Below are 25,942 nucleotides of genomic sequence, written 5' to 3' on the forward strand. Positions count from 1 at the left end.
AATATTAACTATTCATTTCTGAAGTCTGTTTTAAACATTTGGCCGGGCGCGGTGGCTCACGCCTATAATCCCAGCACTTTGGGAGGCCGAGGCGGGCGGATCATGAGGTCAGGAGATTGAGACCATCCTGGCTAACACGGTGAAACCCCGTCTCTACTAAAAATACAAAAAATTAGCCGGGCATAGTGGCAGGCGCCTGTAGTCCCAGCTACACGGGAGGCTGAGGCAGGAGAATGGCGTGAACCCGGGAGGCGGAGCTTGCAGTGAGCCGAGATCCTGCCACTGCATTCCAGCCTGGGTGACACAGCGAGACTCCATCTCAAAAAATAAATAAGTAAATAAATAAACAAACATTTGGTGCACTGTTTAGTCATGGTTTAGGTTACTTTACCACCCCCAAGTGCTCCCAATTGTTTACTTGCAGGTAAAACTTGCAACAAGTACTTAGATAGATCAATTACTGTATGTTGCTTTCTTTCTAAGTGTCAGTCTTTCAGTTCTGTAGACTGTTTAGTTTGATTCAAAGTAGTAATTGGTAGATTTACTGGAATCAGGAATTACTGGAACCTCATCATCAGAGCAAAGATGCCAGACATTCTTTCTCTAGACTCATTTATCAGACATACATTCATTTACAACCCTTCCGGCTTGGCAGATAGGAGTGTTGGCATTACGAAAGGACTACACTAATCCCTATCTCTGTTGACGTATAAATTGTTCCTTCTAAAAACAAGTTTACTTCGGCTAACTATGATATTTCATCTTGCTTAAGAGACATTGACCCATTCTTCAGTCTGAATTTTAGACAATCACAGAAACATCGTCTTTAAGAATTTTTTTTTGATAAATTACTATTTGTTGATTGGAATTAAATAGCTTACATTTTCTTGCCCAAAGCTGGAAATGTGTACATTTGCATATTTGATTTCATTTGCTAACCAGAATGGTCCGTTCTCTCTACCTCCAGTCAGAATATAACTTTTAGATTGTAATTAAATTTTAAGAGTCCGCTGATCTTTGTAGAATCTTAGAGGTTTGATGATGATGGTGTTGGTGAAAATAAGAAAGAATTGCAGTGAAATCCTGTCTAATGACTCAAATATCACTGTGACTGGAGGCACAAATCACTGTGGGGAGACAATTTTTGTTATGAAAAGGCAGCATTTGAATACTCCTATTACTAGCAGAAATATATTATAAAAATTAAGATTATTGTCTGATTGAAACTTGAAACAACTCCTTTCTCTACTAGCAACATCATAAGATAGTTACTAATAAACTGTTAGAAGAAGGTATGATAGTTTTTATCAAGCTTTCCTCATTTTGATTTGTGGCTGTTACTGATCTTTTATTTGTGGAAATATTCATATCTCTTCTGTTAAAAATAACATTAAAATTAAATAAATTTTAATTTAAAAATTTACAAAAAAGTAAAACATTTGATTTAAAAGGATATTTTATAATAAATCCATGGGAAGAAAAGCAAACTTACATAGTGAAAGGGAAAGAAATTGTTCTAGTACTAAGATTTGGACATAAACCTTGAGATGTCCCATAAATGGATAGAAAAATTTTCTTAAACAAATCTATTTTACTTTTTAAGATAAATGAAGCAGGATTTCTAGATTAAGTTCTGGTCATGTTGATAATGTGACTATTGCAGACAAGAGTCTGTGTGTGACATTTTAAGATTATCACGGCACTAAGTAAATGAACACATACGTACATACAGCAATCCAGAAACAAAGAATGAGACTCAAGGATGTCACTGCATTGGAATAAAACTGTATTTTAAAGGAAGAGAGAGTTTGTAGTGCTGGCTCTTAGTATCAGGAGCTTCAGCAGTAGAAGGTAACAGCAATTGGAAGTAAGGAACTTGCACTAAGGCCTTAGGAAGCAATAAGAAGCAGTGTTTATGGTCTTAACGTGTGTGATCTTGAGCCCAAGAAAAAAATATTTAATAATAATAAGGTAGATTCTCAAAATTTAATCTCACTGAATACCTCTGCAATGGAAAGCATAAAGGGAAAGGGGATTTAAAACAAAACACAAGTAAACTCCTAACGATAAAAGAAAACTTATCCAAAACATGTCTGTTTACTTATTTTGGGCAGGGGCCAAGAATTCTTATGAATAGTTAAGAAGACACTTCTGAGTATGACTTAAACTTTTCCCAATTTCAGGGACAAGAGTTACTGAAAGAGGACTACTATTCATTATTGGGAATATAATTCTATAATTCTGTTTTTATCTTGAATTTGGATTGTTTGAAGAGTCTGGATTATACATGGCCTGAAATAATCTTAATGGAGCAATTGATATTATGGTGTCAAAATACCATCATGCATTGCTTATTGATGGGGATACATTCTGAAAAATATGTCCTTAGGTGATTTTGACCTCGTGCAAATATCATAGTGTATACTCACCCAAATCTAGAGTATATAGCCTACCACACACTTAGGCTATGTGTGACAGCCTATTGCTTGTAGGCTACAAACCTGTTCAACATGTCATTGTACCAAATACTATAGGTAATTGGAACACAATGGGAAGTATTTATATAATAAGAACTTTTCAGCAACTCCATCATAATCTTATTGGACCACCATTGTTCTATATGCAGCCCATTGTTAACCAAAATGTTGTTATTCAGCACATAGTTGTACATGGTGCTATGGAGATGCAATTGTAAAAATATGGGACTCTGAATAAGTCTATGAATCTGAGATATAGAAAAATTCATCATTAGTTGAATATTTTGGTTTTTTTCAGAAATTTATAATATATATGGTTACTATACAGGGCTGAATACTAAGAATGAACTGGTAACAAAATTACTGCTTTACTTTTGAAAATGCAAATGTGGAAATATTTGAACAGAAAGTAGCAGTTAAATGGCAGTTAGGTAAAATTATATTTCGAAAAAGCACATGTAACTTCAGCTTCACAGATCTATTTTTTTTAGTTAACCCTTTTGCCATTTAGAAAAAAAAATGCAGCTCACTGCCAGTGCTCATTTAATTTTGCATAGACACGTTCTTTAAGGCTGAAGCAAACCTGATTTTCAATGTAAAAATAAAATATAAACACTGTTCTTGGAGTTATTTCCAAACAGAACTAACATCAGAATCATCTGAATCATCAGAATATTCTATTTTGGAAAAATTGGATTCATCAAATGGGTCTTTGGCCAACAACTTTTCAAGAATGATGTTAATATCACACATAAGCATGCTACGTTTTCTAGAATTTGACATTTTCTGTGATCAGGAATTACTATATTTTGTAAATGTTAATACCAGTACTAAAACCAGAGTACTATAAAAAGAATGATGTCTTTTGTTTCCAAAGTCATTATACCAGAGCGTTGCAAAAATAATAATAAAAGCAAGATATTTTATGGCAAAGTTATCCTGGGGTAATCGCTGCAGCCACAGGCTCTGCCAGCAAGTATTCTTGGGGCAAACAGGAAAAGGGTTAAAGTGGTTTATTGTGAGGAATTGGTATAAGGTAAAAATGTTAAAATATTTTTAGGTGAAAAGCTCATTTTGGAGCTAACAAGAAATTCAACTATGAGAAAACTAAGAAAAAATATGCAATGTTATCACACAGGTAAAGATCAAGGGTAAGGGCCTACTAAGAAAATTAAAAAGCAAGTCACATGATGGAAGAAAATATTGTGACAAAGGACTGATATGCAGAATTTATAATATAAAATATATACATAAAAATCTCATTTTAACTTAAAATAACTTTTTATTTTTTGTTTTGTTGGATTTAATAAATATATTTTAATATTTGACTTCCTCCTGAATTAAGCATAATATGACATACTATGGCTAAAACTAAAAGACTTAAAAATTTACAAAAATATGTAAGAAAAAGTTAAAAATGTAAAGCAAATATTGAGGATTTCTGGCTCCTTAAATAAAGGGTCTCACAGAATGTGCGTTTATGTATTAGGAAAAACTGGAGCTGGGAATGAAAATTTGGGAATGAAAATAGAAGCAGAAACATATATGGAGACAAACTCTGAAAATGAGTAATTTACCATGTTTTCTTTGTCCTGAATATGCATGTCCCAGTAGACACAGGGGAGCTGTAATTTTCCAAGTGAACTTTAAAGGTCAATATAGGAAGTTTCAGCCGATGAAAAAATGCCATGTAATATTTTATAGCATTTCATTATGCCAGTTGCAGTGATCATGTTTATTATTAATATGACTACCATTACCAATAAAAGTAGTAATAATGTCCTATAATGGAGACATAATAGATTTATATAATTTAAATTTGTATTTGATTTATAGATCATAAATTTGGATGTAGTAGGTTCAAATACATCACTTCTCCTGCTTGAGCAAGTACACAATATTTCTAAGTATCAGCCAATCTTAATACATAAATGAATCTCAAATATAAATATATATAATTCCTTTATTTAAAGAAATAAACATTAAATATACATAAGAAATATACAAAACATTAATATCTTATGTATATACCAAAAAGGTCCTATAAGTCCGCTGTGACATGACAAAACGTGCTCATCACCCCAGAAAATTCTCCTTTGCTCCTTCCTCAAGTAATTTAATTCAAACTCAGCAATGTTCCATTTACTGTCACTATAGATTCAATCTCAATTTCTAGTTTCATCTAGAGTTTTATCATGTAGTATGTACTCTTATGTAAATAAATATCAGTTTTAACTATTTCATGGACATTTTCCCAAAACCAACCATTGATATTATATTTTCCCTTTTTCCCTGTTTATTATTTCATTAACTTTCCCTCACTACTAACTATTTTTTAACAAATATATCGAGTTTAAATTGTTACTTTAGTTTTTTAGATTCTTAAATTACAAGTTTAGTTGTCTTGAGACTTTTATTCTTTTCTAATACGAGCATTTACATTTTCTAATACATTTAAATTGTTACTTTAGTTTTTTAGGTTCTTAAATTACAAGTTTAGTTGTCTTGAGACTTTTATTCTTTTCTAATAAGAGCATTTACTTTTGATACTTTTTATTTTAATTATTTAAATATTTTATAAATTCCTTTGCAAATTTTTACTTAACATAAGTTATGAGAAGTGTGTTGTTTAACTTCCAATATTTAGAGATTTTATAGGTATCTATTTGCTATTAATGTCTGATGTAATACTTTTGTAGTCAGAGAAGAAAACTCCATATGATTTCAATACAAATTCATTGGGACTTACTTGATGGTTTAGTATACAGTCTATCTTGGTGAATGTACCTAAAATAATGTATACTCTGATGGTTCTGAATGGAGTGTTTTATAAAGATCAATTAAGTTGGTTTAAGGAATGATATTATTCCTGTCCTTTATATATTTATTGAATTTTTAACTTATCACATACTGAGAGAACAAGTTCTGAAATCTCAATCTACAATTACAGATTTGTATATTTCTTCTTTCTCTTCTGTCAGTTTTTCTTTCATGTATTTTGAAGCTCTATTGCTAACTGTATATACATTGCAGATTCTGGCCTTTGTAAAATAACATTATAATGATTATTAAACTATTTCTTATGCCTGGTAATATTCCTTGTTCTGAAATCTATTATATCTGACATTAATATAGCCACTCTTACTTTCTTATTATTAATGTTTATTCATTGTATTTTATTCTATTTAAAGAATTTTAAACTTTTGTTGTCCGTATTACCACTGTTTCTTTTCATAATACAGCTGGGTCTTTGTTTTTATCCATTTGGGCAATCTCTATCTTATATTTGTAACATTTCAGCCAATTGTATTTAATGTATGTTCAAAACTATTGACTTTAAACATATCAAACTGTTTTCCATTTCCCGCATCTTTTTCTTTGTTTTTGTCTGTCTGCCTTCCTTTAGATTAACTGAACATTTTTATTATTATATAAAATCCAAATTATTTGATTAATATTTATACTTTTTGTTTTATTTTTATTGGTTGCTTTAGGATTTACAATACACAACTTTATCACAGTCTAGCTTCAACTAATATCATTTATGTGATTTTTAGCTATGTTTTAGTTCAACATGTGTTATAAATGTTGGAAAGCATAACATATATATATGTTTTATATAACTTTAGTCAGTTTTACTTTATAAAAGTTAAAAAGTGAAGAGTATTTTATATTTACTTTACCATTTTTGACACTCTTCATTCCTTGAAATAAATACAAATATCTGTCTAATATTCTCTTAGTGTAGTATAATATCAGGTGATGATGTTTAACAGTTTCTGCCATATTATAAATGTTTTTATATAAATGATAGTTGGTTAAGATACTTTAATGGCAATGCTTATCATAAAAAGGAATGTTTAGGCCAGGAGCAGTAACTGCTTATGCCTGTTATTCCTGCACTTTGTGAGGCTGAGGTGGGCGGATCACTTGAGGCCAGGAGTTGAGAGAAGCCCAGCCAACTTGGTGAAACCCCATCTCTACTAAAAATGCAAAAGTTATCTGGGCTTGGTGGTGTGCGTCTGTAGTCCCAGCTACTCGGGGGCTGAGACAGGAGAATCACTTGAACCTGGTAGGTGAAGGTTTCAGTGAGCCGAGATGGCATCACTGCACTCAAGCCTGGGAAACAGAGTGAGATTCTGCCTCAAAAAAAAAAAGTTTGACAATGACCATAAAAATTAAAGTAAATATATGATTTTATACATAAAATATAGCTTAACCAACATATTTGTTTATAAAGAAAGTTAGTATCTATTCTCTATCCGACAATTTTTAGGAAAGATTATTCTTTCTGTTAATTTGACAGGTAATCTCCTCTTTTTTCTTTTCTCTCTCTTTTCTATATATTTCTTTTTATGCTCTCTTCTATAGCATTAAGGATTTTTTTCCAGTTAAATGGACCTTATTAATAAACATCACCATTTAAAATTAGATAGCAAGCTTCTTTAGAACAGATTTGCTTCCATGTGCCATAGTGCAAGGGGCAAATCTGGCTGAGTTTCTTTTTAGGTTGGGGCTAAGGCTGAAACCCTAGTCCTATAATTATCTCCACCACTGTCCCCCAGATTCATAAGCCCTAGGCTTGAGATCTTTTTCTTTTATTGTTAACAATTTGGGAACTACTACAATTCATATGCGTGTTAAATAAATATTTGTTAATTTGGTAGATCAAGCTTGGCCATTTTTTTTCTAGCTTGTGGAGGGATATGAAAGAGTAATCGTGTGATCATAGTAGCAGAAAAAAGAAGTCTCAGTGAGTAGGAAAACAACATACAAAAGCAACACAATAGGAACATTATGGAAATGGCAGCAGGTAATACTGAGTTCAGCAGTAAAGTATTGAGTTATCACTCCAGGGCTTTGTCTGGTCTGGTTGTTGAAAGTAAATTAGCATTTTTGAAATAAATATACTGCTTTAAAATGTTTGCACAGTTAAAAACGAAGAAAGAAATAAAAGCTTAAAAAAGACATATTAATTTTCCTGCTAATTTAATCAACAAATAGGTGAGACGTTAATTTGAAAAAAATTAGGAAATATGAACTGATGTATCCCCAGAATTGTTGCATGGGTCACAGTGTTATTCATCTTTCATAGTGTTGCAGGGCAATAGAAATACATTTTACATTCATTGGAAATATAAATGGTAGGTCATTATTTTTTGAAAATTTTTATAAATTTTTTAAATCACTAGTGTATGCCCCTTCTTTGATGAGTTCAATGATTTTCTACACCTGACTACATTTTCCTGCATGTTTCCTTCTGTTTTATAATTTCTTACTCAGACCATCCTGCTGTTTCTGCTGCTATGAGGTGGTTTGCTCTAAGCTAATAAATATCTGGAGCTCAAACACTCCTTGCTAACTCTGTTGCTCTCAGAGCTGCTACTGTAAATCACTTTCTTAATTTAGGTACATAATTTTCCTACTCTTATCACTTTACTGCTGCCTCTGGGAGCAACACTAGCTCACTGAGTAGCTACAGGATTCTATTCTTAAGAAAGAGCATTGATTAAATAAATTATTTCTGTCATAGGAAAACCAATGTAATGGCGGAAAAGTAAAAATTATAATACATTTCTGCTGTTTCTTCAATCACTAGATGCTGCCTTTTTCTCTCCAATTTCTCAGAGATTAATTCATGAAAGATCCCCACCCGTTACTTTGATTCCTAATCAATTAAGCTAATGTAGGTATTATTTAAATTTATCTTGTTTTCTTATACTTATTTAAGGCAATGCTAAGCATTCATTTATTCCTCATCAGCAACAGACTCCCTTCTGGTCCCCCTTCCCTTTGCATTTAGCTTCCTGCTGCACTCCTGAGCAATGCATTCTTTCCACTACTTAAAGATGATCTCTAAGCTTATCTTCCAGCTTAGGCGCTTGAATTCCATTAATAAACCAGGAAGACCTGACGATTTCCCCAGGGTGGTTCACCTTCTATTTAGGAATCAGAAATAAACTGAACAAACATAATAACTAGAAGCATAGTAAATAATAGAAACAACAAAATTGCTAAGTTTGATAATAAAATAATGGGGTATAACTTCTGGCGGGGTGATTAGAACAACTTCTCTGAGTAGATAGCATTAAAGCAGAGTTCTGAAGAATATGCAGGAATAGACAGGTAGAATGAGAGGGACACACAAAGCAAAAGCATGGGCATGAAACAGACCGTAAATGACTTGTTGAGAAAGAGTGAAATTGTCTTAAGGTGCCTTGCTCTGAGATGTTAAAACATGACAAATAGAAACATATTTTGAAATATCAGTTGTGGCAAAATTTTCTCGAGCCCTTTTAGATTTTGAGCATTCCATCTTTGTCTGTGTAATGTATTTTTCTATTAGGTAAGAAACTTGGTCTGTGTTTCCCTGAAGTGAACTGAGAATTGCTGAATTTCTGTGGGTTAAAGAATTAGTTAATGTGAGTTTAACACCGTGATACATAAACTCTGACATCTCAGTGTCTTAAGTGAATTAGTTCATTAACACTGAGAAGTGTGGCTTAACACTGTCACATAAAGTTTATTGTGGGAGTTCTGATCAATAGAGTTATTCAGGAACCCATACTGATGGGAACTTCTACCTTCTTTGACATTTGACTTCTCATATTACTTAAATGGAGAGGAAGAAAAGTTTGCAAAGTTTTCTTGGGACTTAGCCTGAAATGAGCTTTCAAAATTTGGACACATGACCACAACTAATTGCAAGAAAGCTGTGAAATGAACACTCAAAACAATATGCCAAGTTTAGAGAATAGCCATTTTCTGAGCCAATAAATGACAGTTTCTTTTCAATGCAACTGGAATTTTTTCTGAGACCAACAATCTTTTTCAAGAACACTGTATAAAACACAAAAATAAAATTTCATGGATTCTTTTATATTCTGATGTATTATGAAATGTTATTCAAAATCTACCTTATTACATCATGTTATGAAATATTTATTTTAAATATAATCAATCAAATCCCATTTTATATTTTCAATTATTTAATATACCCTATCTCGTATTAGTAAATACCAACTTCTAAACTTAGGAATGTGTGAGGGTATACTTATCATGGTAAGAGAGGCTGTATCAGTCTGTTCTCACACTGCTAATAAAGACATACTTGAGACTGGGTAATTTATAAAGGAATGAGATGTAATTGACTCACAGTTCCACATGGCTTGGGAGGCCTCACAATCTTGGCAGAAGGTGAATGAGAAGCAAAGTCATGTTTTACATGGCGGCAGGCAAGGGGGCATGTACAGGAGAACTCCCCTTTATAAAATCATCACATCTTATGAGAATTATTCACTGTCATGAGAACAGCACACTCCCATGATTCAATTACCTCCCACCAGGTCCCTCCCACAACATGTGGGAATTATGAGAACTACAATTCAGGATGAGATTTGGGTGGGGATACAGTCAAACTATATCATGGGCTATGTTGCAATAATTGACAACACTAAACTCTGACTTGCTTATCACAACAAAAATCACATCTCAATCATCTTATATAGCCATTAAGGGTCATTGAAAAGGGTCTGCTTCACACAGTCATTCAGAGAGTTTTTATCAAATAGGCTTCTTTGGTTTATTTTACTTCACATAATGTTCTCAAGGTTCCTCATGTTGTCACAAATAACAGTATACTACCCCTTTTAATGGCTGAATAGTATTCCATTGAGGATATGTAGCATATTTCTTTATCTATTCATCCCTTCATGGACACATAGGTTGATTCCACATCTTGACTATTGTGGTAAATAGTGGAGCAATAAACATGAGAATGAAGATATTGCTTCAACCTACTGATTTTATCTCCCTTGAATATATAGTTGACCCTTCAACAACACAGGTCTGAACTGTATGGATCCACTTATATAGGGATTTTTTTCTGTAAAAGTTACACCCAGGGTGACTGACTCTCCTGACTACCCTTAAACCTCCTCCGACTCTTCTGCGTCTGCCACACCTGAGACAGCAAGACTAACCTCTCCTTCTCCTATCACTCAGCCTACTCAAAATAAAGACAATGGAGATGAAAGCCTTTATAATGGCCTACTTCAACTTAATAAACATATTTTTTCTTCCTCATGATTAACTTAATAACATGTTATTTTCTCTAGCTTATTTTATTGTAAGAATACATCATATAATACTTATACAAAATATGTGTTAATTGACTATTGTCAGTTAGGCTTCTGGTCAACAATAGGCTATTACAGTTAAGTTTTGGGGGAGCCAAAATTTATACACTGATTTTTTTTAATGTGGAGGGATTCAGTGCTCCTAACCCCTATGTTGTTCAAGCGTCAACTGATACTCAGTAGTGGGATTGTTGGATCATATGGTGGTAATAGCCAAGGGAAGTAAGCCAGGCACAGAAAGAAAAATGGTGCAAGATCTCACTCATATTTGAAATCTTAAAAAGCTGAACTCACAGAAGTAGAAATAGAGGGCAGAATGTTGCTTACCAGAAGCTGGAGCAGTTGGGAAGGGTGGAAGTGAGGCATGGGGCAGATATTTGTCAAAAAATACAAAATTAGTTAGATAGGAGGAATAAATTCTAGAGATCGATTGTACAGCATGATGACTATGGTTAATGATGATACATTGTATTTCTGAGAAATGCCAAGAGACTGGATGTTAAATGTTCTCACCACAAAAAATGATAACTATGTGAGGAACACATGTGTTAATTATCTAGACTTAACCATTCCACAATGTATATACATTTCAAAACATATTGTACACAAGTACATACAATTTTATCTGTCAATTTAAACAAATTAATTAAAAAGTTTTAAAAATAGTCTTCTTTGGTCTAAGTGGTGAAGAGTGAGTTACATACATGTAGAATACCTGTATTTGGGGGTGGAGTTTTTAGGAAGTGATTCAGAGTAGGTTAGTTCAAGAAGGTGGATCCTAGGTATGACTGATTATTGTTCTTACATGTGCAAATTTAATTACAAGATTTTTCTTAAAGTTCCTTTTAAAAACTGGTCTAAAAACTTTGCTAATAGTTTCTCCTGGTAGGATTTTGAAAATGTATATATGGTGTTTTTTTAAATTAATCTGTTCCCACATCTTTCTAGACCAATTTGGAGTTAGAAGGGGACATGTACCTTACTCTGAAAAGTGGGCTATAAGTGAAAGTGACATAAATTCTACACATATGCAAAAAGGGAAAAGTGATTTCTGAAGGCAGTTCAGAGATCATCAGGGCTTCTTCCTCCATTTCAAAGGGGAGTGGGAGGATTGCAATTCTTCGAATTTGCCTTCAGGGTAATTCTTCCCTTGCCTTGGAGAATAGCACAAGTTAAGAGCCTTAATAGCTAAACAGTCTGGTTCTGTAGGATCTAAGAAGTCTGGCAACCTTCCTTCATTTCATTATGCTCTCTCTGTTTTCCTTAGTTTAAACAGGCAGTGCCCTTGCTGGTATAATCCCACCTCTATCCCTGGCCTCTGTTCAGGTGACTGATTAAGTCCCTTGTACACACCCATGTTAATCTGCTCACCAAATGGTAGGTTAGCCTTGGTGTTTTCTTCTAAGCACACTTGTATGTTTCGCGATATGAAAAGGCTGATAATTTTCCAAATGGTTAAATTCTGGTTCCTCCTTTTTGCTTAACAATCTCTACTTCAATTCATTTCTCTCTTTTCACATTTAATATAAGCAGTCATAAGGAACTAAGCCACCCATTCAACATTTTGCATAGAAATTGTCTCAGCTAAATATACAATTTCATCATTGTCAAGCTCTATTTTCCAAAAAAAAAAAAAAAAAACGTACAACATAAAAGCAAATCAGCCAAGTTGTGTGTCACTTTATAACAAGGATTACCTTTCCTCCAGCTTCCAATAACATACTCCGATTTCTGTTTGAAACTTCACCATAATGATCACATTTCTACCAACATTTTGTTCATAATTATTTTTGTATTTTCTAAGAGAATGGAAGCTTTCTCTATAACTCTCCTCTTTTCTTTCTGAGCCCTCACCAGAATTGCCTTAAAAAATTCTTCACAGCATTCTTGTCTTTTTCTAGTACACACTTGAAAACTCTTCCAGCCACAACCCATTACCCAGTTATATGCCACTTCCAGGTTTTTACAGTAACACCCCACTTCTCTGTACCAATTACTGTCTTAGTTTAATATGCTATAACAAAATACCATAGATTGGGTGTTTTATACAACAGATATTTATTTCTCACACTCTGGAGGCTGCAGGATCCAAGTTCAAGGTGCTGGCAGATCTGGTGTCTGGGAAGGCCCAATTCCTGGCTTGCAAACAGTTGGCTTATCTCTGCATGCTTACATGGCAGAGAAAGAGACACAGGCAGAAAGAGAAAGAGAGAAATGGAATGAGGGGGCAGAGAGGGAGGAGGAGGAGGAAAAGAGGAGAGAGAATTCACTCTGCTCTCTTCCACTTCTTGTAAGAACACTGATATCATGAGGACACTACCCTCATGCCCTCATCTAACTCTAGTTACCTACCAAAGACTCGCCTCCAAATGCCATCACACTGGTGGTTTGGGCTTCAACATATGAATTTTAGTAAGTCATAAAAATTCAGTTCATAAGAGAATGGAAGGCAGACACAATGACAGGACATCTTTAAAGTGTTAAAAAAAATTCTGCAACTTACAAATCCCCACCCATTAAAAATACAATTCCATGGCTATTATTAAAAAGTCAAAAATAATAGGTGCTGACGAGGTTGCAGAGAAAAAGGAATGCTTATACACTGTTGGTGGGAGTGTAAATTAGTTCAACAATTGTGGAAAACAGTGTGGCAATTCCTCAAAGACCTAAAAACAGAACTACCCTTCAATCCAGTAATCCCATTATTGGGTATATGCCCAAAGGAATAGAAATCATTCTATCATAAAAACACAATGCATGATGTGTGTTCATTGCCACACTGTTCAGAATAGCATAGACATGGAATCAACCTAAATGTCCATCAGTGGAAGACTGGATAAAGAAAATGTCATACATATACACTATGGTATACTACACAGCCATAAAAAAAAAAACAAGATCATGTCCTTTGCAGGAACATGGATGGAGCTAGAGGCTGTTATCCTTAGCAAACTCTCATAGGAACAGAAAAGCAAATACCACAAATTCTCACTTGTAAGTGGGAGCTAAATAATGAGAACACATGGACACAAGGAGGGGAACGACAGACACTGGGACCTACCAGAGGATGGAGAGTGGGAGGAGGGAGGGCACCAGGAAAAATAACTAATGGGTACTAGCCTTAATACCTGGGTGATGAAATAATCTGTACAACAAATATCCTGACACGAGTATACCTGTATAACAAATCTGCACATGTACCCCTGAACCTAAAACAAAAGTTAAATAAGTAAATAAATGAAAAAATAATACATTATTCCAAAGAAAGGTAAACATAAAGCATTTCCAAACAAACAAAAGCTGGGAGAGTGAATTTCTGAGAGGCTTGTGATAAAAGAAAATGCTAAAATATCTTCATGTGGAAAGGATATGATAGCTGATAGACAGCAAGATTCACACAAAGAAAGATCTACAGCATGGAAACTATGAGGCAAATATAAAATAATGTTTTATTCTTTTCAAATTATAATTGACTATTTAAAACCAAAATAATATAATTTATACGGAGGTTTAAAACTAATGTCAAAGGAAAATGTATGATAAAAATCACAGGTTTCAAAACAGTTTGACCTAGTAAGTTTAAAAGCTTATAGCCCACAAATCTGTTGTCCCCAAATTACAAAAATCTCATTAATCATTAATATTAGCTTTTAATCTTGAATTGTTAGATTATTCAATCTACATTTCCTAATATTGATATTTTTCAATGTTATGCCCATTTAAACATAAATTATTATTAAATTATTAGATTAAAATAGAAAGTGTATTTAATTCTGTAGTTGTTTGGTATATGGAGGGAAATGTATAAAAAGAAGAACACAGTATAAGTCTTGATTGGAACCCTTTTCCTTCAAAACTAGTTTGGAAGACTGTTGAGAAAAGACCATGGCTAAAAAAAGTTCCAGAGTTGTAAAATCCAGCTCTTTTATAAGAAAAAAGGCAGTTTATGTAGAGATTGCTATGGGTTAGTCATAGAAGCATGCTCATTGTCATTACATTGTGTAACATTGAAAATATGCAGACTGTATAATTTTTCTTTACATGGTGCTGAATTAATTTTGTGCTCCAGTTATGAGTATCTGTGTTTGTATGTTCACTCTGTGGATTCGTCTTTGTTATGTATGGGAGGAGGCACAGAGCAGTAGGAAAAGAAAGATGAAAATAAGGTAAATTGGCATATGTAATTTTTTTCCTTTGTGTTTGTTTCACCTGAAGAGACATTATTATTTGAACTCATCTACAGTTTACAAAATTTATATTTGAGAAAAATATAATGCTAGGTAATATTTTCAAAGATTCCTAGTTGGGAAGAAATAACTATGGTTATTCAGATCATGTCCCTAGCAAATACACAGTAGGTGTTTCATTTGTCTGTTCACAGTGCTATAAATAGTTGTGACCTGGTTTCCAATGATGTGTGAAACAGTCTTAGGAGATACATTGAGTTTTATTTATTTATAGGAACCAAATGTGTAATTAACATGTCCAGAGGAGGTGAAGTATCAGTTTGAGCCCACTGAGTGTCATCTAATCAAATTTCATGAATTAATGTTCTCAGTGAGCATTGTTTCCTGGAGATATATTGGCTAAGGTCAGAAGTGGAGATGTAGATTAATTGAAAATCAATTTTTGGAACAGATAATGGGCTCTTATGTGATATCCCACTGGCAGGTAAGCTTAAATGTTCTGGAAAATAAAAGGAAAGAAATGATAAACGCATAGTATTTTTGGCCATCGTTCATTATGTAACAGTCCATAATTTCACAAATATTACTAGGACTGTAATTATTTGTGTTTATGTTGGCTGCCACATTATTTGGTTTTGAAAACTGTGCTACTGTTAGTTTTCTGAAAATTTATTTTGTAGTGTCACTCAAACTGCTACAATTTATCATTTGTAGTTCTGACCCTGTAAATTCATGGCTTCTATAAGCTCCTGGGAGTATTCTCCCTTTAATGAGACATTTATAGTGAAGGGGTATTAAGATGAAACATTTCATTGAAAAGGTCATTAGATATCTAAATTCATAAGTAAGCCTATTTAAATGATGCTGTAATGACATGTTCATAAGTAGTAAAAAAATCCTTAAAGATGTGTTATTACTGGAAATAAAACTGCAAATATATGAGTTTAAAATTAATTGTTATTCAGTAAGTCAGATGTAAAAGCTTTAAGAGAGACTGAAGGTCATTTAGATTTGTAGTTTCCATGCCTGGTTACACATTAGAATATTCTGGTCTCTAGAAGTTCTTATTCAGTAAGACTCCTTGGGAGGCCAGAAATATGTATTTCGAATATAATAAAAAAACAAATTCCTCAGATAATTTCAACATAGCCAATCTGTATAATTGCACTTGAGAATCCCTGTTCAAGAACAGTTCTTTCATTTCTATAAACAAGAAAGTGACAAGCAGAAATAATAAGACTCCAGGTGAAAAACAAATAAGATCTCAAGTTAAAAACCAATTTTGAATTTATTTTAAATTTTGTCCGGTTTCTCCATTATTTAGGGAAGAGGGGAAACTTGAGTACCAATTACTCCAACATGGATGCTGCTGACATTCAATAATTATTTCATGTGCTATTTCTTTTCAATAAATAATTGTTAACTGTACCTCCTTTGATATGTTTACTGGTTATTTTAGGACTAAAAAATGTATTATTAATTGATGAAAGGACATTTAGAGTCAACATTGTACTATTGGACTTTGCTCTTCATACTTCATCCTTTCTATTTCATGCTTCACCCTTCATAATTATCAATTTTGGTTAATATTTTCATTTTAACCCATTATGTCTTAAGAATGGCATAAAAACAAAACAAAAAATCCCACAGTCCTTTATACACACTGACTTATTGACTTTATTGGCACTTTTCTTTCCTCCCAGTAGATCAATGTTTCTGTTTGAGGTTCGTAAAAAACATCAGCATAAAAAAACAGCCTTTTGGATTACTTGTAAGGGTCTTCAGGCAACCAAATCTCTCAGTTTTCACGCATCTGAAAACATTTTTATTTCACTGTTGCTTTTAGGAATTTTTACCATTTATATAGAAACTTGGGTAGACAGAATCTAGTTTTGTTTTTGTGCCTTGCTTGCTTACAGTCTTTCAAAATACCATTTTCCTGGCCTTCTATTATTTCTGATGAGTAGGTAGAATTTTGTATCATTGTTTCTCTGTATGTAATATTTCTTTTTTCTCTGAATATTTTCAGATTTTCTACTTTTTTCTGCTGAATTTATTTGAATTTTCAAGTTCCTTTATTTCTTTCATATTTGTGAAATTATTCTCCACTGTTTCCTCAGAAATGCTCTACCCCAATCACATACCCTTCTCTTTCCAGAACTGTGGTTACATGTATACTAGACTGTTTTATTTTGTTCCTCAATTGCTATTATGCGTATCTTTGTCTCAAATGTATTTCCCTCTGTTATTTAGATAGTATAATTTCTATTGATTTGTTATCAAGTTCACTGATTCTTCCCTAATCTCTAATGCACTGTGAAGCACAGAAAATTTTCCCTCAGTGATTGTTTTTTGTTTTAGATTTTTATTCTTTATAAATCTCATTTCTCTAATGAAACTCCATCTATGTGCACTTATTATCCCCTTATTTTTGTCTACTTTTGTTTCACTAGTTTGAAAATAGTCTTAAAACCTATCTTACTTCTTTGAACTAAATAATATCTACTTTAAATATTTTGTCGCTGTATTTCACACACAGGTTATCGCTGATTTGATATCTATTGAACGCTTGTTTTACTGACTACTAATCACACAGTCCAGAGTTTCTTTGTATATCTAATTTTTAAAACTATTTTTTATGGAATGTTTTTGAGGAGACACTGTAAAGACTCCAGATTCTGTTAACTTCCTCTGAAGTTCATTTATTTTCTTCTGGTAAGGAGTTTAATTATTTGAGGATCAAATAGTCCTTGTTTATGTAAGCTTTACTAACGTTTGTTGCAAAGAATCTTTGAGAAGTCCAAAGTGTTTCTCAAGCACTTCTAATTTCGTAGGATTTAACCAAACTCCGTCTTGTGGAACCTGGCAATGCTTGATTTTAGCCATGTTAGGGAAGGGCTAGTGTAGGCATCCTTTAGGTCATGGCACTTACTCATAGCTATGGTCTTTCCGGTACAACTGCATGAACAAGATATTAAGGAGGTGTAATGAGATTTCTTCACTTGGGTGAACTTGACTACCAATGTCTCCCAGCACTGTCCGATCTCCTGTGTCTCTGCTTGATTCTCAACTTTATAGTCACTGTTGTATGGTAAACCCTGTAGCCTTCCATTGTGTATGTGAGACCTAGTCTTGACCTTTAGATTTATGAGGAAACCTCACACACATTTCTGGAAACCCCCTGTGCAAGGATTCCTCCTATTACAGTGATCTCATCTACAGAATTTAGCTGCTTGCAGACTTATGAATTCTGATCTCTCACTCATCTCAGGTCAACCATCATGATTCGGCTTGGAGTCCAGCTTGCTGAGCCATCATTAGGAAGTTTTGTGCTGGTAGAGAGATGACTGTGGAGCTCACCTCATACATTTCTATGCATTCAGAATCTGCTGTTGTATATTGCTTACTTTCCAATTTATAATTGTTGCCTTATATATTTTTCTATTTTCTCAGTTGTTTACAATAGAAGATCTAACCTACTGTCACACCATCACACTTGGAAGAAAAATCTCTGTGTTGAATGTGTAATATTTGGTATTAATAACAGACAAAGCAACATGAGACTTAATTGTACCTAAAAATAGAAAATACAATTGTTTTCAATGTTGAAAAAATGAGAGTAAACCTAAAGCTCAAATAAGTTCAATACAAAAAGAACATAAGTACTTGTATCATCTTCTTAAAAGGCAATGATAAATCAATAGATAATGTTTAAAGTTGTCTAAAGTATATATTTTAGTTAAAAAACCACTGTGGATTTGAAAATTATATAATTCTTCCACATTGGGTGAAAAAAATGGGGATCAACAGAGTAATGTTACTAAGATAAATTACCACCTTTTGTTGAAATCAATAGATCCTGTCTAATACTAATAAATCAAGAATTAGAAGCATGAAAATCATGAGAAATACTGCATATGAATTGAACAAATAGGATGTTACTGAAGAAAGATAGAAAAAAGTAGAGGAAACTGTTGTTCTCCCTTCTAATCTCCTTTCCAATTTCATGTGTGTTAAAAAAATATAAAATGCTGTGTAATGAATATGCACATTGTTTTTGACATGCACTTATCGCATGATAATTGGTCAATTCTGGGTTATATGATGAAAATATCTCATTTTTATTCCCTATGTGATGATTTTATTATTTGTTTATTTGTTTATCTGTTTGTTTTTGAGATGGAGTTTTGCTCTGGTCACCCGGGCTGAAGTGCAATGGCATGATCTCTACTCACTGCAACCTCTGCCTCCTGGGTTCAAGCAATTCTCCTTCCTCAGCCTCCTGAGTAGCTGGGATTATAGGTGTGCGCTACCATGCCCAGCTAATTTTGTGTTTTTGGTAGAGATGGCTTTTCACCAGGTTGGCCAGGCTTGTCTCAAACTCCTGACCTCAGGTGATCCACCTGCCTTGACCTCCCAAAGTGCTGGGATTACAAGTGTGAGCCACTGTGCCCAGCCTGATAATTTTAAATAATTAAAAATGCTTAAATGAATGTTATTTTAATGTTTAAAATTTACACAGTGATGCAAACATTAAGCACAGTGCTTCATTTGTATTTTTAATCTGGTTTTGTGTTTGTTTGTTTGTTTGTTTGTATTTAAAAAGAAAAAAAGAGGTTATCGGTCATTTATTTGTCTGCTCCAACATTCCTCAGTGACCTGGGGACCCAAATAAATTACTGTCCCTAAACTACCTAATGATATCCAACCGTGGTTGGATAGAACCAACGTAGAGAACCGTAGTTCTCTAGCCACAATTTTTCTAATGAAGTTTCTCTGCTTTTACCATGGATTAGTGTTTTATCTGCTGCAAATAAAATGAAATTTTCTTCTTGAAAATTGTATCCAACCCGTACGCAGAGCTAGCTAGCTTGGGACCCTAAACCTACTTTATGTTTGCTACTTTCAATCTGCAAGCATCTCATAAGTGGCACCCCTGGTGACTGGCCATTGCATCTACAGAATCAAGAAGTTGGTGTAATTTTAATTCCCATCTTCTCCACTACCATCAATTGGGTTTGTCATATACATGAAATATGGTGTGGCAGTTCAGTATTCTCCTGAGAGTACTATGAAACCTCATTACTTTGGGGAGATTTTCTGCATCTGAAAAAGGAAGCAAAAACAGCACTCTCTGAGAGGATGACTTGTGACACCAGCTAGAAGATGGCATGTTGAATCATGCTTCAGAGCCTTGTGGATAGGCAATGACCAATGACAGGACTACACTTGTTCTACTGTAGTGTATGATTATCCTTACACAATTCACCACTGACTTTTTATCATAAACATACTACATAATAAAATAAACAAATATATTTAACATTCTGCTCTCTCCTGTGTATTGTGTTTTCTACATATTTTCTGAACTTTATTTCTTTGCAAACTTGCTGACGTGGCACATGATTCAAAAAGTTGTAACTCCTAAACTTAAGTGGAAAGGTTCATTTTCATAAGATGACTATCCTGCTTAGTTTTATTTTGCACCACTTCACATTTTATGACATAAAATAAAATATCTTAGGATAGTAGAGTTATGAATCATTTAGTGTCCTAGAAAATATGAACATAATTGTCATCTAAAACTATAGAAAATACATAAAAGAATCTCTCAGAACTCAACGGGCATATGTAAATCCCTAGAAATATTTTTGTCTTGTGGAATACTATATCATGGAATAATGACAAAGAGAATATAGACTGTGTAATTCAATAATCGTCTCCATAAAAAAAAAAGACTGATCTCAAGCCTATGTGGTTATTTAGTAGAAAAATAACTCTGATTATTAATCTAGGGAGTGTTGAATATAGTATGCTAGTTATCCCAGTGTATTCTACTGTGATAAGACAAATTTTACTTTGATATTTTCCTGAGTTCATCTACAAGAGAAAGGTAATTAAAAATTAAGACACAATGCTTATTCCCATCACAAATCATACTTTATTGTAATGCATACTTTTAGATACACATTTAAAGGGTATCCATCATAAATTTTTATGTTGTACATGAAAAAAGTGGGTAATATTCCAAATAGGTAATAACTTTACAAATTGTATGGAAATGAATGGCACAAATGCATCAGTACTGCTTCATTTTAGAAACACACAGCAGTAAAATTCATCACTTAGGAAGATTTTTATTCAAATGCCTATGTGCTCAGAAATCTTCCTCTATCAGGCCTTTTTTCCTGTTTCTTTTGTTGTTGTTGATTTTGTTATTAACATAGAAAAGAAGTGAATAACTGAACCAGCAATCAAAAGATATTAGTGTCTTTGAGTATATTTTTTGAAGTTCAGGGATAATTTTTTGAAGCATCTGGGGTCTATCGCACACACAGACCTTTTCATGTCTCCTCTTTTTTTCTTTTTCAAGGTCTTAGTGTATGAATGGGATTAATCTAGGGACAGAAAATTTACTCAGGAAAAATTGAATGGTTTGAAAATTAAGTCCAAAATGTTGAGCACTGATGTGGGGAGATAAAATACCGTGGTACAATCATGTACATATTTTAAAGCTATCTATCACTTTCTTCCAATGTATTTTCACTTGGAAACTCAAAATGTGTATCAATTGCTGTGGCTGAAGCATGCATAGGGTTTCTTTTATCGTCCACACTTCACCTCTTAGACTTCAACAGTGTTTTCTTGGTATAGCCTGCACCTAGTAGGACCCAGAAAAATGTTGTTTCAACATTGATGAAGAAAAATCATGGACATTTTTTAAATTTATATGTTCAGTCTCAGTCTCAGTTCCATCATTTGCAATAAGAGAATAATAGTGGTTATTTCCTAAAGCTATAATTTAATCAAATTAAATAATGTATTCTACATGTCCTTAAATAGTTACTTGCAAGTAACAAGCTCAAGGCCGGGAGTGGTGGTTCATCCCTATAATTCCAGTAGCTTGGGAGGCCCAGGCAGAGCTTGAGCTCTGGAGTTCCAGACCAGCCTGGGCAACATGGTGAAACCTTGTCTCTACAAAAAATACAAAACAAACAAACAAAAAATAGCCAGATGTGGTGGTGCATGCCTGTATCCTTGCTACTCAGGAGGCTGAGGTGAGAGGATTGCTTGAGCCCATTGGCTCGAGGCTGCAGTGAGCCATGGTTGCACCACTGTGCTTCAGCCTAAGGTAACAAAGTGAGATCCTGTCTCAAAAAATAAATAACAAGCTCAAAATAAATGTTAGATCTCTTTTCCTTAGATTTACTTACAAAGAAGACTACCCATAATATAATCACATAGGAATCCAATGTAAAATATCCTCATTCTCTAGAAACAAAGAAATGGATACTAAGATTTATGAGCTTCAATTGTCACACAGCTGTAGCAATACCTTGTTTTTGTTTTGTTATGTTTTGGTTTGATTTGGTTTTTTTGTTCTTTTTTGAGATGGAGTCCCACTCTGTCTGTCCCCCAGGCTGGAGTGTAGTGGTGCAGTCTCAGCTCACTGCAACCCCCACCTCCTGAGTTCAAGCAATTCTCCTTCCTCAGCCTCCCGAGTAGCTGGGACTGCAGGTACATGCCACCATACCCAGCTAATTTTTGTATTTTTAATAGAGACAGGGTTTCACCGTATTGCCCAGGATGGTCTTGAACCCCTGACCTCGTGATCCACCCACCTCAGCCTCCCAAAGTGCTGGGATTGCAGGCGTGAGCAATTGGCCCCAGCCTACCTTGTGGTTTTTTAACCTTATTTGGGTAGGCTAGCCACTTGGACGAATAAAAAGATATTCATTCCTTCCATTAGTTATTCATTAATTCACAAAGTATTGAGATTCTGCTGTAAGGCAGGCACTGTGTGAAGTTCTGGGGATAAAGCACTAAACAAGACAGACATGCTCCCTTCCATTGTGGCATCTATAACTTAGCTGAGAATAATGTATTAAATAAATACAAGTGATATGGTTTGGCTGTGTCCCCACCCAAATCTCACCTTGAATTGTAATAATCTCCTTGTGTCAAGGGTGAGGCAAGGTAGAGATAATTGAATCATGGGAGCAGTTTTCCCCGTACTGTTCTCATGGTAGTGAATAAGTCTCCTGAGATGTTATGGTTTTATAAATGGGAGTTCCACTGCACACTCTCTCTGGCATGCCACCATGTAAGACGTGATTTTGCTAATCTGTCTCTCGTTCTGGATGCTTCCTGCCCTAGAACAGCAGACTCCAAGCTCATCAGCTTTGAACTCTTGGACTTATACCAGTAACTTGCCAGGGGCTCTCAGGCCTTCAGCCACAGACTGAAGACAGCACTATCAGTTTCCCTGTTTTTGAGGTTTTGGAGCTTGGACTGGCTTCCTGGCTCCTAAGCTTGCAGATGGCATATTAAGGGGCTTCACCTTGTGATTCTGTATCAATTTGCCTAATAAACCCTCTTTCATATATTTGTCTATCCTATTAGTTCTGTCCCTTTAAAGAATCCTCTATTTTATTTTATAAAATATTATATTTAGTATACATTAAATAGATATAAATAAGTTGATGAAGGGGGAGGAGGGTGAAAGAAGCAAAGATTGCTATAAAAATACACACTGGTAAAACTTTTTCTTTAATGAAATGGGGCTTCAATGTGGATTGATGTCCTTCCTGAGACAAGATTGTACACACACACACACACACACACACACACGCACACACATACATTTATGTAAGCTAGATGGATAGATAGATAGATACATACATACATACATACATAAATGATAGATACACATCTTGCCATGCTGGAATGTATGGGAGTGGGTGAGGGAAATAAAAATAGGTTACTCTCGCAAAGTAACTACAAAAAAAGGATGACTATAGAGCGTAGGTCCAAGGATAGTAATGCCAATTGATCTTAGAGATAAGAAAGGGTGAAATAAATGATGCCAAACATTACATTACACTGAATTTGTAGGGCAAAGGAAATCCAATTATGAATATTGAAAAAGGAAGCTGAAGGAGTTAAATATTCTTTTCTTATAGCTCTACAAAAGTAAATGTAAATAGAAGAGATTATCTTAAAGCTTAAATCCTAAGGGATATCTAGAGAAACAAAAACAAACAAACAAAAACAACTGAGGATTTAAAGGTTTGTAATTTGAGAAGAAAATCAGATAAGTGGAAATTGCTAATGTTCATCCAAGGCATACTTAGTAGAAACTCAGTGGGAGATCCAAAGAAACATTCTGCCCATCCATTGAGCTCTCAGATGTGCCTAGTTATGCAGATGTGAGTTATTTCTTTTCATAGTAGGACACACATTTCTACCCTTTTAGATGTTATGGGCATTTTGGGGAGTGTTTTCCTGGTCTTTCTGAAATCTGGGGCAGCATTTAAAAAGAAAACCATGTAAAATATTCCAGAAGTATTTTACATCAAACTCAATAAATTTAATGAAATGATGCCAACAAATTAAACTGTACTAGATTGAGCAGTAATAGTGCTGAATGCACTGGTTCTGGGTAAAAGTCATTTTGATTCAGAAAAAAGAAGATGAAAATAACAAGGTTATGTCTCAGATCCAAACACATTTCTCTGGATGAGATAGCATGACTGTAAAAGATGTAGATTGAAATGTCTTCAGATTTGCTAAATTATATCAACTTGGAGATTTATACTCCTCAGTTTTGCTGATTAAGGAGCTGAGTATTTCTCCACAGAGCCATTGAATCTCCCTTGCATTAGAGGTTCATGGTACCAGGATGCATAAGGTAGTCATCACCACCTGAATGACATATACAGCATGTTGGTGTCACATAGTGGGTCTTTTCTTAATGCACCTTGTGTGTAATAGATAACATGAACCAAAAAAAATTCATATATGATCTAAAATGTGCACTTACCAAACAAAAACATTATACTTCATAATTCACAATCTGATTCCTGATTTTAAATTTCAAACACAAATTCTACATGATCACATAAAATAATGGAATTGAAATAATAGGTCTTCTCTTTCCTTGTCTTTGTACTCATTGTACTATTATTGCTTATTTCAAATCTACTGTTTAAGTGTAGGAAAATGTATCACAATAAGGGTTGGAGACAAAACAGCCTTAAGTGAGCCAAAACAAACAGGAATTTGATTAATTTACTACATATACTCTTTTAAAAGGTGAATTTGTATGATTTAGGTACTAACTATATAACTGTGAGTTTTCCAGATTAACTTTCTTGTAGAATATACATATAGAATACGATGTTTGTTAAGGTATAGATAATAAAATATGTGCTAATTTGAAAACCACACACGCACACGCTTGCCCACACGCACACACTTGCACACACGCACACGCTTGCGCACACACACACACACACACATATATATATTCAGTATGAAGCACATAAATTCTTTGAAACTCAGATCAGTATAATTTTTATTGAGGAATATTTTATTACTAACTTTATTTGAAATTGCCGGTTCATGTTTATATTGTAAAGCCTACCAATTGTCAGTTGATTTTACTTGGTTCTTAAATTCTCTGTAGAAAATGTGTTGCTTTGTTGCACACACCCAGGAGAGATATCTCCCACCACACCAACCCGGCACTTCGCTGAACCACACCCACTTAAGAAACCCCTGCTAGATATCACAAAACATGTTAAATTGGCTGGTAGATGCCTTGGTATGCTAGCTGGAGCCAATACATCCCACCCAGCATTAGGATTAAATTCCCCTACCAGCTCTGAGCCATTTCCATTAAATTGCAGCTCAGCAAAGGGATTTCCCTTTCTAAGCTTACCTATCACTAAGTTCATAATGTGATAAGTCCCTATTGTGTCAGTGGTAAGGGAACAATAACCGTCCGTTTTCCTTGCATTCTGTTTATCTTCCTTACAAGAGAGAAAAATCTCTGTGCTTTCAATACAGTCATTTCGAGTCTTCAAAAAGTTGAATGCGACATCACAAGGAAAAGTACTATTTCTCACTTTAGGATGTGGGCTGTGGAAGAGTGGAACCAACTCAATATTTAAAAAGCCCAGTCTGATAATCTGTGGCTTTACTTAAAGGCTGTGGACACAGCAAATGTAAATTACATAATCCCAAAGCAATGCAGATGGAAGTAAAGATTTCCCTAGATAGGGATTAAGGTTTGTTAGAATGGGAAAAGACGCGAAGAGAGTAATGGAAAAACGGGCATGGTGGGAAGCTCATGGTG

At 34.2% G+C, this 25,942-nt stretch overlaps 1 long non-coding RNA gene across 1 annotated transcript in view; it reads right to left on the bottom strand.

The window, feature by feature from the left end:
• The window catches only part of LOC129143788 (uncharacterized), a 188,965-nt gene that overhangs the window by 89,617 nt on the left and 73,406 nt on the right, over positions 1-25,942 (bottom strand). The gene's annotated exons all lie outside the window — the stretch shown is intronic.

Source organism: Pan troglodytes, chromosome 3 (assembly GCF_028858775.2).
Source record: "Pan troglodytes isolate AG18354 chromosome 3, NHGRI_mPanTro3-v2.0_pri, whole genome shotgun sequence".
NCBI classification, from domain to species: Eukaryota; Metazoa; Chordata; class Mammalia; order Primates; family Hominidae; genus Pan; species Pan troglodytes.